Below are 14,905 nucleotides of genomic sequence, written 5' to 3' on the forward strand. Positions count from 1 at the left end.
ACATTTTTCTTAATAGGTGGTACATTTTACACAAACAGTTCGCTTGTCACAAAAAACAATATAAGTCCCATTCCAAGTTCATTCCTCGTGGGGACATGGAATCAAGTTTGTCAATCCAAAAGGTTTCCCTTTGCTGAAGCATTTTTTGTAGATTACCTCCACGTCTTGGTAGTTGTACATGTTTCAAAATGACAAACTGCATTTGCGCGATTGTGTGATTCCGTTCAATGAAGTGTTGAGCCACAGGAGATTTGGTCAATTTCAGCCTAATATTGGATTTATGTTCGCACCATCGTTGTTTCACTTCCCTACCTGGAAGGCCAACATAGTAAAGTCCACAGGGACATTTGATTCCATAGATGACACTTTGTGTATCACATGTAGAGGTATGATTCAATAGGATCTTATTACCTTTGTATGGATGATGTATGAAATTGCCTTGCATCACATTATGACAACAGTTACAGTTGTTACATGCAAGAGTCCCCTTAAATGTATTGCTCTGTATCTTCTTGGTGTTGAAATCTGATTTGATCAGACAGTCTCGAATAGATTTACTTTTATTATAGGCAAAGAATGGCGGTGTTGGAAAGAGATTTTCTAATTTCGGGTCGAAGGATAGCTTCTCCCAATTTCTTTTGACTATTTTTTTGATCTGTCTGCTTTGTTGTGAGTAGGTGGTAACATATAACATGTCATTAGTATCCTTCTTGACACTAGGACATAGGGCTTGTTGTCTAGTAATGTGCTTCACTTTCTCTGTGTCTAGTTGTAATTTGGTTGGATCATAGCCTCTTGCGAGCAATTTCTTGGTAAGTTAATTTGCTTTTCTGTCACGATCTGAATGACACCTGGCCTAGTAGGATCGTTGTCTGTCTCCCCTTGTTCTCCCCCCCTGCCTCGTCGCGCCTTGAAACACTTGTGTATAGTCGCGTTACAAATGCCATATATTATCATATCATATTTATCCTCTTCAGATACAATCCTTCTATATCTTAATAGTTGACTCAGAGGAATACTTTCAATCGTAGTTTGTGGATGAAAACTTGAGGCCAAAAGAAGAATACTTCTGCCTGTTTGTTTTGTGAATACAGTTGTAGACAATTTGTCCTGGTGTACATATATCATAACATCTAGAAATTCAAGCAAGGTTCTGCTGGTTCTGTAAGTGAATTTGATCCTTTGTGCCAACGTGTTCATAAAGGTAAAGAAGTTTTCGAGTTCTTTTTCTGTCCCGCACCAAATACCAAACATGTCATCTATATATCTGGCAAAGAACTTCAATTTGTCACTCCACACAGGGTTGTTGAGTACATTCGTCTCCTCCAGGTATCTCATAAAGATATTTGCGTAGCTGGGGGCCATAGCTGCCCCCATGGAAGTTCCTGAGATCTGGATAAAATATTTATCTTTGAACATGAAGAAATTATTATTCATGACTATTGTAAGTAGTTGTAAGATGAAAAGATGAAAAGTCTGTCACTCTTGATATTAACTGCTGGGTTTAATTCTATTGCTTCAGGGCCAGCCTGATGGGTGATGTTCGTATAAAGACTGGTAACATCATCAATAGTAAACCTTCCTCATGGCTGGTATTGTTAAAAAGTGCCCTGTTCCCATGCTACAACACCCTGGTCGTGAACTTCTAATGTTGCCCTTGAAATGCCACTTGTTTGAGAGGTCAAGGGGACTTTAAGGTAGTACCCTTGCTTATTGCGTGACCAGAGATTCTGGATACCCTAATTTCTTTAGTTCGAGGGGAGGCCCTGAAGGTGCCTGTTCTCCAGGCCCCAAAATTCCTTAAGATGCCACTGCAAGACTTTACATGTTATGTACCAATGGACACAATACAAATAATCACATTGTCTGCAGTCATGTATTAGAGCGCAACTACAAGTTATGAGATTGTATTACCAAAATCGTGACTTGTTGCACTTATAGGCGTATTTATATCCACTTCTACATTCGGGTGACAGTGCTTAGCCTAGGGACCCGGTCTGATCACTTGTGTTGGGCATGGGAGTGCTGCTGAGTCACAGTACAATGCAGCACTCATTTGCACAGAAAAATGCAATCAAGCAGCACAGTCGGACTGGTCCATAACAGTGGGCCTTATTATGAGTCCGGCGGTAGCCGGACCGGAAAAACCGGCAGGCTGCCGCCGGACCCGAGATACCATTCTGCCTCCGTGATTGCCGGAATCACCGGGGCATTACAACCCCGGTGACCCGGTAATTCCGGAGGCGGAATTCCGTAAATCCCCATTTCCATGGACTCCATGGGGATGGGTACAATGGAAACACTGGTTCCATCTATGACGGAGCCAGTGTTTCCATTTCCGCCTGCAGGCGGGTGGTGTTACTCCCGCCAGGTCAGACCTGGCGGGAGTGACACCTCCCGCCTGCAGAACTCGGAATCAGCCGGTCCGGTAACAACGGTGGCAGCAGATTTACTGCCACTGTTCTTTCCGGACCGGCTCAGGCACCAATGAAAAAGTGCCCCACAGTTGCAAATGGATATTCATTCCTTTTGTGACACTGTTTGAATACTACCAAAGGGGGAGTTTTTTGATAAAATGTAATGCAAATTGTGCGTGTTAAAGACTATTTATTCAGTAACGCTGGTGAAAACCACTAGTCGCATAGTGAACTAACTCATCAAACTGGCCCACATTGGCCCAAAAAGTGGCCGACTTTAACCAAAAAAACTGGCCCACACCAGCACTTTTTGTTATTGGTTCGGCCATGGGCCTATTGCCCCATTGGCCAGTCCCAGCCTGTTAAGCAGACCTTTGATTTGTTGAAAAGCAGAATACGGTGTTTGCATGGAACAGTGGTGGGTTTCTGTAAGCGTCGGGAAAGTGTGCAAGATTTATGCCAAATGCTGCGCAACATATCTATAAGAAGAAATTGACCCTTGCCTGTGGAAGACCGCCACATACTGGACAACAATGACAACGCAGAACCTGCAGGTGGAACTGGCGACAGTGGTGATGGTGAAAGGGTTAGACCAGACATTGTATATTGCCTTTTCTTCTAGCCATATGTTGAGATTCTTGCTGGTTTTTTTTTTAAATACACACAAATGGCCTCTTTCTTTGCCAACATTTTTTATTTGTGTACTTTATCTTGTGTGGATGCTTTATCCTATGTGAACAATGAAGGTATTAAATATTGTTTTTTTTTTTTTTACACACCATCCCTCATACATTAACCATTCACCTTTTACAAGACCAACACCATCGGTCTATGCTCACCGACTCATCACTCTCAGATTTCGGCACGCCAGTTTCCCGGTCATTGCCGCCAATCTGTGTAATTCCATGCCTCTCACTCTGCACACTGAACAACCGCATTGGGTTTTCAGAAAACACCTGAAAACATGGCTCTGTCTAACTCTGCCCTCAACGCCACATTTCTTTGACTTCTAACTAGCGCCTTGATGCCCAATTGTTTAGCGCCTTTCTACAAATGTAAAAATATATAAAATAAATAAATGTCAGTTGGTATGATTGCCAAATGGCTAGCCTTGGAATAAAATGGTACTGCATAACTCTACAATGCTTAGAAAATGTAATATGTACCTTTATTTTGGCTTGGTCAGATAGCACAGTGGGTGAAGCGCTCGCTTTGACAACACAGGTTCGAATCCCGGCATGACCAAACTCAGCCTTTCATCCTTTCGAGGTTGATAAATGAGCACCACACACTGTGGGTAATAATAAGCAGCGCTCAGATGCCCGAGGGTTCATTGCGCTATATAAATGCAAATTATTATTATTGAAAATAATGTGAATTTCGACATGTAGGTAATTTTGTGTATGATGACTTTTATTTGCAACTCAAAGTAACTGTTGCACATATATGGGTTTCACATGCTAAGCCTAGCAAAAGGCACTTCCAAAACTAGAAATCACAGATATGCACAATATGTGTTATCTACATTCATATGAGGGAAATCAGGTTTTTGCTTTCATCTTTGAGAGAGTAGTGTAGTTCAAATGTTAATGCTTCCTCCACGGATGTAATTTCACCAAAATGCCAGGCGGAGCGGAAATGACATCACATGACCCTTGACCTCTAACATCACAAGAAGTGATGTAATTTGACCCCGCCCCCAAGTCACATCATGGGAAGTGATGGCACACAACCTTTGACAAAACATGCAGTGGCGTCACATAGCATTGTTCCTCAGTACACTACAAAAAATATGGTTACGATATCACTGTGATATGAATTATATTTCATCACCATATGTAGCGTTACCATCAGTGTGTACAGGCCCATATTACCAAGATCTTTTAGTTGTGTGACCACCAAATGGGATGGTCCTGTTCCCCTGCCCAATGGACCTTGACAAATACCCATTTGCTACTTGTTGCAGCCAGTAAAAAAAAATGTCTGGCCACGGGTAGCAAGGGAGTGAACAGTGGTAGAAAGAGAGACTGTAGGGGTCACATCTGCGACCCCTAGGGACCCCCAAATGGCATTCCTAGCTTCCTCATCATCAGCAGAAAACAACGTTGGTGCCCCCTACTTTAAACTACTTGCCTGATTGATGGTCGATGGGCATTGTACTTCTGTGACAGAAACTGATTCAATCCTCTCTATATTGTAGAGAATTTCTTGACAAAAGTGGCCATGTGAATAGGGGATCTCACAAATTCACTGTAGAAAGCAGATACATTTGTGTTACTCCCTGTAACTGCTTTTCCGAGGTGAACAATACTTTTGCCTATTTGCATAAATTGATCCTGTGAGGATAGTGGGTGAATGTGTGCCATTTGGTGATGACACTTATGTGCTGGTGTCTGCCTATTTCTTAAGTTGCTGTCCTCCTTAAAAAAAATCACAGTAATTGGCACTCAAATCTACGAGCCGCTGTTGTCCATCCTTATTTTAAGTGACTTCAATCTCTAGAACAAACGTGCTTCTTCCAAGAGTTCCTACTATTTCGTCTGTCTTCGTGAATCCTGAGACCTGAAAACACAGTCAGCGGACACTACTCACATTGGCGGTCATGGCTTTGCCACCATCATCGCCTCCTATCATGTCTAGTTAAACTGCCCTTTGCTCCTAACCACACTCCCTAAGTCAGCAAAGGTCTGCCCTCCTCATCCTGGCGCTGGTTTAGGTTATAGCCAAGTACTTCCCATGAAACGCGTCACTTCTGATCACTTTGCTGCCACATTCACCTGACAGTGTCCTCTCCTCCTTATCTGACAAACTTATAAGAACAATTGACATTATTGCCCCACATAATAAAGTTGTAGTTCAATACTGACCTGAAATGCCTTAAACTAAAATGCCACCCACTGAACAACATTGGAGGAAATCTAAAGCTGCACTGATACAATGGGCCTCATTCCGAGTACGGCGCTAACCAATGGCGCTATTAACGCCTTGGTTGACGCCGTACCCGGACCGGCAGCGCCTTGGTGGATGGCGGAATTACCGCCCCATTCCAAGGTTGGCGGGACGGTAATTCCCCATTCACCAAGGCTCTTCCCCATTCCAAAATGAGCCCCCATAGGGCTCAATGGGAATGGGGAAGATGCAAATAACGGTGACCGTTCATTACGGTCACCGTTATTGGCTTGGAGGCCCCTTTGCGCCCTCGACTTTAACACCTGCTCAAAGCAGGCGTTAAGGGCGAGGGCGCAAAGGGAACTCGGAGTATGGCGGTAAGGGATTACCGCCACAGGTCTCTTTACCGGTGGCCGCTATCCCTTACCGCCATACTCGGAATGAGGCCCAATGTTCCTTCTTTACCATTCATGGTATGGCCATACATACATATATTCATGTAGAGGCCTTTCTCCATGTGTATCTCACAGGCTAACATTGCAGCAGCTGAGCTCCTCAGAAACTACTGTGGGCTAAGAGACACCATCCAGTGGTCATCTGCCTCAGACGCCTCCCTGTCCTTTGTTGATCATATGTCTTTGGTCTTCACTGGAAGACAAGGCCTATACATCATCCCATTACTAGCCTACCCAGATGTAATGCCATGACCTCCTCAAAACCCCCCAGTGTCGTCCTCCCTCGCCAGTTCCAAACTGTTACCTCCTTGTGATTCCATAAAGTTCAAAAACTGAGAGTGTCTTCAGAACAATCGATCCTGTGCCCAGTATAAGCAATAATCAAGGATAACATCTTCATCCTCACCCCTGCTAATGCCACAATGGGGAAACTCTAATTTGCCACATGATCCCTATCCTCCTCTCTTATGGAATGCCACATCTCACCTCTCCTATCAAAAATGAATGCGGATCCTAATATCTTGGCCAACTTTCATCCTCTCTCTGAACCCGCATTTTAAAGCATGATAGAGGAAAAAGCAGATGTGCACCAACTGCTTCAGTATTCTGAGGCCAACAATGTCCTCCATGATTACCACCTTCCAACCATCAGGAGTCAAGGAAAGAGCAATTTCCTTTATGTGCAATGGCCTCCTAAAAGCACTTGAACCTAACTCTCCTGCTATCATTATCCTTTTGGACCTACCATGGATATTCGATGTGGTAAATCACTCAGCGCTTTGTAATTACATAAAACAATCCTTTGGCAGAGATGGTCCTGTCCTCAGTTGTATTTTTTAATTCCTTACCAATAGGTGGTCATGGGTAAACATGGACTCCTTCTCCTCTGAGGCTCCATGCCTTGAAATAGGAGATCACCAAGGATCTGTACTCTCCCCCTTGCCCCGCCCGTTCCAGTCAGGACACCAAGTTTCTCTTATAGACCCCCCTTCTACGGGATTGAGTTTCAGTCTCTGATTAGTCTTGTTCGCATACACTCCGTTTCAGTCTTAGGTCTGCACTCAGGGTTTGGGTGCTTCCTGGCACATACGTCCACACCAGATATTTTCCAGTGGTTCCCGATCCAGGAATCTTGCTGTACTCTCTTCAATTATTTATCTCCTAGTTTGTACACATTCTTAAGGGTCTAAGGTTCCTCTGCCCATCTTGGGGTCTATCTCTCACCCTGCTTTGGAGTCTGGTTTCTTTCAGCCCACCTTGGGGCCAGTCTTTCATCCCACCTTGGGGTTGGTCTCTCACCCCACCTTGTGGTCTGGTTTCTTTCACCCCAACTTGGGGTCTGGCTTCCAGCCCACCTTGGAGTCAGTCTCGCACCCCATCTTGGGGTCATTTTTCTTTCAACCACCTTGGGGTCTTGCTTTCACCCTGCCTTGGGGTCTGGCTTTCACCCCGCCTTGGGGTCTGGTTTCTTTCACCTCACATTGGGTCTGGCTCTCAACATTCATTGGGGTCAGTCTCTTACCCCACCTTGGGGTGTGGTTTCTTTTACCCCTTCTTGGGGTTGGTCTCTCACCCCACCTTAGCATATCCTGGGGCTTTTATGCCCACCACCCTGTTCCTGAGAGTGACCGCGTACCTTCTGTTTCTGAGCGGTGCTTCTCTAGGTGGGTGTTCCCGGAGAGTGAGATGGCTTTTCTTCCTAGGCTTCTTCTTCAGATTCCGCGTGGGTTGGAGCCTTGGCTACCTTCCTGCTGCCAATCTGCGGGTTCCCAACATCTGTTTCTCATTGCAGCTGTTCTTTCCCGCTCGGGTTCACTCATTTACTCAAGAATCTCCAGGACCGGGCAATTCAGTCTGTCTCCCCGCTCCGAGGGCTTGTCCATGGCTTGGTACAGCATGCTGGGAGTGTGCTTCTGGTCTCCTACCACACCTCCCATGATCAGTTTTCCCATCCTCTGCTACTCCGCGGGTGGCACTCCTCTCCTCCCTCAAAGGTGATTGGAGCTTTGTTTTTTTCCCCACAACAAGAGGGTGTGTCAGTTCTTCGCTCTTTTTCTTTAAGTGCGGATTGTGCCTGAAAGGGGTCGGAGACCACACCAGCCGCTAGTTATCACAAAGGTCGATTCCCATATAACCAATAATGCTGTTTGTTTCTTGAGTCCAAGAAGGATACCATAAATCCCTCTCTAGGGATGGCCTGTCCTCTAAGGGGGAGTCCCCCTCAGTGCGATTCTGCTTGCCTGGTCCCCTGGGGGAGTTAAGCATAGCAGGCACACACCCCTAGTCCCAAAGGGGTGGCTCCCTCTTGAGGAGAGGGGATGAATTGTCTGGATTTGTCACACACTTTACCAACTTTACCACCTATACTACTTTTTCTTCAAAGTCTTTTTAAGACTTGAAGTAAAGAGGTGCATCCAACCAACAGAAACAAATTCTAATATCTTACACTTACTCGGAGCAGCTGTGCTTGAGTACTCACCATTGAGTCAGTGAAGGTTTCTAAATCCATGGGTTCTATGCTTAACATTGCCAGTTTTTTGCCAATTTTTTTTTTTTATCTAATCGAATCCATGATAGCCATCATCTTTAAGTCAAGTTTGCTGAAGTCGGGATCATAAGGCAGAGCAGTAAAATAAGTGTATAAAATGAAGGGTAAAAAGCCTATGCTAGTCTTTACACCTGTTTCGCTGCTCTGGGGCATTTAAGAAAACTTTACAGGTGGGAGTTGCGAGGCAAAATATGTTTCATCCGCCTCAATCCCGCTGTGTCTGCAGAAACACTTTGTTACACGCCTGCATGTCATTTTCATGCAGGTGTAAAAGAAATTGATTTCTATGGCATCCGTTTGAATAGGACTCCAATGTAAATGCAATCTACAGAGCATAATTTGCAGGCAGCATTTACATCTTTCAGAAATTGGATGATAAAAATGAAAGAGTAAAGGCTATTTCGCCTGTTTTGACTTTAATTTTCCACTGTTATTTGTGACTTTGCAAAAATTCCACCCTACGAGGAAAACACTTGCCGGTGAGAAAACCGCCTGGAAAATAAACACAAGCAGTCAACTTACTTATATGGACAGCTTTCTTATTAGATCCGGTTTCCTTTCAGGCTATATAATTCAGTCGGCCAATATGGCAACTAGTACCTTGTTCTTTTGCATTCCGCCATATTTCCCAAGTGATGGGAACTTTCTCAATATTTTGATCCGGTGAGTGATTTATTTTAGTCCTCATCATTTTGTTCAATTGATTTCATAGCTCCTGTACTGAGTTCTATTTTTGTTTTATATATTTTTACTTTGAATAGGATATAACCAGCTAATTGATGATCTTTAGTTTTGTGTGGTAAGTGACTTTTCTGTATCATATTATCATCGAAAGGAATTTTGCATTATCCTTATGCTATTCTATATAATTGGTATCTTTTAATTATTTAGTATCACGTAACATTAGCTGATGCTGTATTTACAATATCCCTCCATTTAATTTTGGGTTATTCTGGACTGTGATTAGCACTTTGTTTTTGTCTGGTGTCTGGGCTCGCATGTGGTTGTGCCACGGGATACTGGCTACAGTTAGCTTTAAGATGATATTTGAGTACCAACTGTAATATGTATGGATGATTTCTCATCTGAACATTGTTTATATCTTTTTCTAAATCGTTTCTTTTCTTGTCATCTTTGATTTCACTGTGTTTTTACTGATTCACAACTGCTGTACCTCGCCCTCTGCATGTTTTCCTGGTATGTTTATTCATTTTATTTTAATTTTGCATTTCCGTTATCTTTTTGGAATATCGATATGTACTTTATTTTAACGATTATTTTTCTACTGCTATGTATTCAATGATTATTTCTTTGTTATCTTTTTGAACATCTATATTATTCTTATTTACGATGTGTGTTAACTAGCCTTGAAAACGACCTAAGTGTCGAAACACGTGTCGGCTGTTCTTCAAAGAAAGTTTTATTATTAAAAACATTGTATTCAGCAAGATTGTTGATTTACTTTAGTTTAACAGTGTCAAGCGCATTCCTACCCCCATTTTCATTATACTATTGTTAACTTTTGCCAGCCTTTGTGGATGGGTTGGTGGGTACGGAATTGCTGCTAGACACGCCTTTTCTGAATATAGTAGTGATAAATAGCGCACAAGTATTCTGTTTGTGACTCCACACATTTTCTTGTCACTGTATTTTGTCACTTTTTACCTGTGCCAGCTGACCATCACTCTATTAATAATGGCTGACTATATGGCCAACAGGGACCAGGATAGAGCGGCCCTATTTGCCCCACGGGGCAGTACTGCCAATGCCTTTGCCAATAACACTAAAGTTTCTGAAACTCTTAAACAGAAATTTATCCGACTTGAAAGATTATCCAAGAAAGAAATCAATAAATACTGGGAGCAGGCTTCCCTCACTAATTATCTTGAAAACAATCTTATCCCGAGGGGCCTACGCAACTTAACATTTCCGAATTTTGATAATGAAGAGGATGCAGACTTAGCGGAACAGTGGGTAGATAACCTTAATCAAAGCTCTAAGAACATGATAGAATTATTAATTTTACATGCCACTAGAGAACACAAAAGGGTTCTTACCCAAATCACAGCACTCAAAGATGAGATTACTAAAATGCCAAATGCTGAAGAAACCAAACGTAAGAATTTTGACAAAATGCATGAAATCTTGGTTGAATATCAGGATGAAATTAAACTTCGTAAATGCAGAAAGTTTTTCCGAGACGATAAGGATTATCGTCAAGATAGGGTCTATACATTTCAAACCAAATATGACAATATTAATATTGGCGGTAAATCCGCCTCAGCAACGACCTCAGCTAACACTACCCCTGCAAGTTCGGATCTCGATTCTGAAACAGACTTCAGTGAATTACCAACGGATAACGTTCCAACTAATGAACCTAATTTAAAAGGTAAACATTTTTTAGGGGAAATTCGGAGATACAAAAAAGGGAATGTAAGATTCGCAAATACCAAACAAGTTCGTTTCACCAAAACACCAACAGTATTTACTCCAATACCTCCAAACATACCAGGGGCAGGAGGGGGGGGCAAGCGGAAGCGGAAGTGGCAGCTCAGACGAGGAACTAGCCAGACCGGGCATCTTGACTCGCTCCAGAAAACGTTTGGGACAATAGTTGATGTTGACTTAGTTACTAATCTTTCTAATCGTAACTTGACTGATCATGAAATATCTGCCCTGAATAAAGGTTTATCATTTTCACCCAGTGTGTGTACCAATTTCATCAATTTTCAGATTGACCTTTACAAATTTTTGAGAAAACTTAAGCTCAAAAAATATTTTGCAACACAGGTTACTATGTACAAACCTAAACCCAAACCTGATCCCCCGAGTGCTTTCAGCATTTCAGACCTTAAAACCATTGAAACTTTGGTTTCCTTGGATCAGGAAGCCCGTCGTGACACCTCTAATGTTATCCATGATTTGAATATCAATCCATTGCACTTGGATATCATGGAATTTAAACCGAAATCTAAGTTTACACCTCAATTTATTGGAGACAATGTCATTGAGACATTTAATCAAGCTTTGACTCGAGATATCCATCAATATATGGACAAGCACTCCAAACCCCATTTTAAATCCAATCTTACTAAAAATCAAAAAACTGCTCTTCAAGAATTAGCCGATGACAGTAGTATTGTAATTAAAGAGGCAGATAAGGGAGGCAACATTGTCATTCTGAATACTTCTGATTACATTTCCATGGGTCTCAAACATCTTTCAACCCCTGGCTGCTATCTCACTCTTAAATCTGATCCCACTAAACGTGTTGTGTCAAATTTAATTGATCTGATTTCTCATTGGCACTCTAAAGGATTCTTAACTGATGATGAAAAAGATTTTTTGTTAATTACTGATCCTACCATACCAACTATGTATTTTTTACCTAAAATTCACAAACCTTATGAGATTCTACCTGAGGTCAGACCTATTATGAGCGGTATTCATTGGGCTACAGAGAGCTTGTCTAAATATTTGGATGAAGTGCTGAAACCATATGTAATACGAATGAATTCTTACATCAGAGATAGTACCCATATTCTTAAGGACCTTTTTGCCACTACTTGGCAATCAGACTTTTTGCTAGCTACCATTGATGTTGTTGCTTTGTACACCAATATTGATCACCATCTGGCTTCACTTACATTAGATTATGTTTTTAAAGATTGTTCGGCATCTTATATTGAACATGTTTCTATGCTTAAACAATTTCTCAAATTTGTTCTAGCCAATAATATTTTTCTTTTCAATGACCAATTCTATCTTCAACTGAAGGGAGTAGCCATGGGAGCCAAGTTTGCACCCTCCCTGGCTAATCTCTTTATGGCATACTTTGAGGAGACCCATATTTTCAATCAAAATCAATATCATGCCAACATTGTTACATGGCGACGTTTTATTGATGATATCTTTTTGATTTGGAAAGGCACTGAGGATACCTTCAATGACTTCCTTACTTATGCCAATACTAATACCTTTGGGATCAATTTCACTGGCAAATCTGATTGTAAACAAATTGACTTCTTGGACTTACATATATTTGTCGAGAATCAACAAATTTACACGTGCACTTACAGGAAACCTACTGAGGTGAATTCCGTATTAGCAGCACAGAGCAACCATCGACGAACTACTATTAATAATATCCCTACGGGTGAGTTTCACAGGGCCAGACGGAACTGTACACGCCCTATCGACTTTGACAAAGAATCGAATATTATTAGTCAACGTTTTTTGAACAGAGGATACAAAGCCTCTGTAATCAATGAAGCACATGCTAAATTCATTGGTGTCACTCAACCAGACCTCTTGAACAAGGCAGCCAAATCTAAAGACTCTTTACCCCATATTTCTTTGGTTACCCCATTTACGTCTGATTCTTCCATGATGTACAAATTGGTTGCCAAACACTGGCACATCCTGAGACTTGACAAGGATCTAGAGCCATACCTGACTCCTAAACCGAAATTTACTTATTTAAGATCACCAACTATTAAATCACGGGTGAGTCCATCATTCTTTGATAACAAAACCACAGAAACTTCCTGGTTACAACAACTGACGGGCTTTCGTAAATGTGGAAATTGCAATCAATGTGCCTGGGCGTTTCCCAAGAGTGAAATTTTCACTGATAAATTTGGAACTAGAGTGTCCATTAAGGACTACATTAATTGCAGATCTACCTATGTGGTATATGCCATTGTATGTGTATGTGGCAAACTTTATGTGGGCAGTACCATCCGTCAGCTTCGAATACGCATCAGGGAACACTTGGCCAGCCTCAGGATGTGTGAACCCAAATCACCATTAGCAATTCATTGGCAAGTAGAGCATCAATTGGACTCAATCACTGATTTGCGCTTTATTGGTCTGCAGAAAGCACATAAAGGGAAAAGAGGTGGCAATCTCCAGCTTAAACTGCGACAGATGGAAGCCAAATTAATTTGTCTACTGAGATGCACAACACGTGGGTTGAATTCAGATCATGAGATGCATGTTTTTCTCTAAATTAGGCTTACCTTATCAATATTGAATTTTGTGAGCAGAAAGGTTGTTTTTTTCATGCATGTGCATCACTGTTTTGAATATCTATCTGATTGGGGCCAGTTATCACCGTGGCTCACCTCTCATGCGTGTCCGACCACCAGTAATTTTTATATTACTCTTTAGTCTAATTTGGAATCTGTTTGTATACCATATTCATGGAGTTCACGTTAAATGGTTGTGAGGATTTTCCGGCAATTATCGGGCACTGTAAGTCACCTTTTCGAAACTATGTTGATATCTGACGTCATAGCCTGCGACCGGGGCACACTGCGTACGGCCACCGTCACCTTGTTGATACAATACGTCACCAGAGCGACATAACGCGCCTCCACTTACGTCGCCGTCACTTCTGTGACGTCTTTAGCGACACACTTTATCTTGGAAGCTTTCGATCATTGATGGTTGAATTTATCCTGGTATATATGTTTCTCACTCGATACATCGAGTAAGTAATTTCCTCTTTGTGAATATTGAATCTTTAACTGATTGAAATCGACAGCTTTCTTATTAGATCCGGTTTCCTTTCAGGCTATATAATTCAGTCGGCCAATATGGCAACTAGTACCTTGTTCTTTTGCATTCCGCCATATTTCCCAAGTGATGGGAACTTTCTCAATATTTTGATCCGGTGAGTGATTTATTTTAGTCCTCATCATTTTGTTCAATTGATTTCATAGCTCCTGTACTGAGTTCTATTTTTGTTTTATATATTTTTACTTTGAATAGGATATAACCAGCTAATTGATGATCTTTAGTTTTGTGTGGTAAGTGACTTTTCTGTATCATATTATCATCGAAAGGAATTTTGCATTATCCTTATGCTATTCTATATAATTGGTATCTTTTAATTATTTAGTATCACGTAACATTAGCTGATGCTGTATTTACAATATCCCTCCATTTAATTTTGGGTTATTCTGGACTGTGATTAGCACTTTGTTTTTGTCTGGTGTCTGGGCTCGCATGTGGTTGTGCCACGGGATACTGGCTACAGTTAGCTTTAAGATGATATTTGAGTACCAACTGTAATATGTATGGATGATTTCTCATCTGAACATTGTTTATATCTTTTTCTAAATCGTTTCTTTTCTTGTCATCTTTGATTTCACTGTGTTTTTACTGATTCACAACTGCTGTACCTCGCCCTCTGCATGTTTTCCTGGTATGTTTATTCATTTTATTTTAATTTTGCATTTCCGTTATCTTTTTGGAATATCGATGTGTACTTTATTTTAACGATTATTTTTCTACTGCTATGTATTCAATGATTATTTCTTTGTTATCTTTTTGAACATCTATATTATTCTTATTTACGATGTGTGTTAACTAGCCTTGAAAACGACCTAAGTGTCGAAACACGTGTCGGCTGTTCTTCAAAGAAAGTTTTATTATTAAAAACATTGTATTCAGCAAGATTGTTGATTTACTTTAGTTTAACAGTGTCAAGCGCATTCCTACCCCCATTTTCATTATACTATTGTTAACTTTTGCCAGCCTTTGTGGATGGGTTGGTGGGTACGGAATTGCTGCTAGACACGCCTTTT

This window comes from Ambystoma mexicanum, chromosome 8, assembly GCF_040938575.1.
Source record: "Ambystoma mexicanum isolate Mex_15411 chromosome 8, UKY_AmexF1_1, whole genome shotgun sequence".
In the NCBI taxonomy this organism is placed as follows: domain Eukaryota; kingdom Metazoa; phylum Chordata; class Amphibia; order Caudata; family Ambystomatidae; genus Ambystoma; species Ambystoma mexicanum.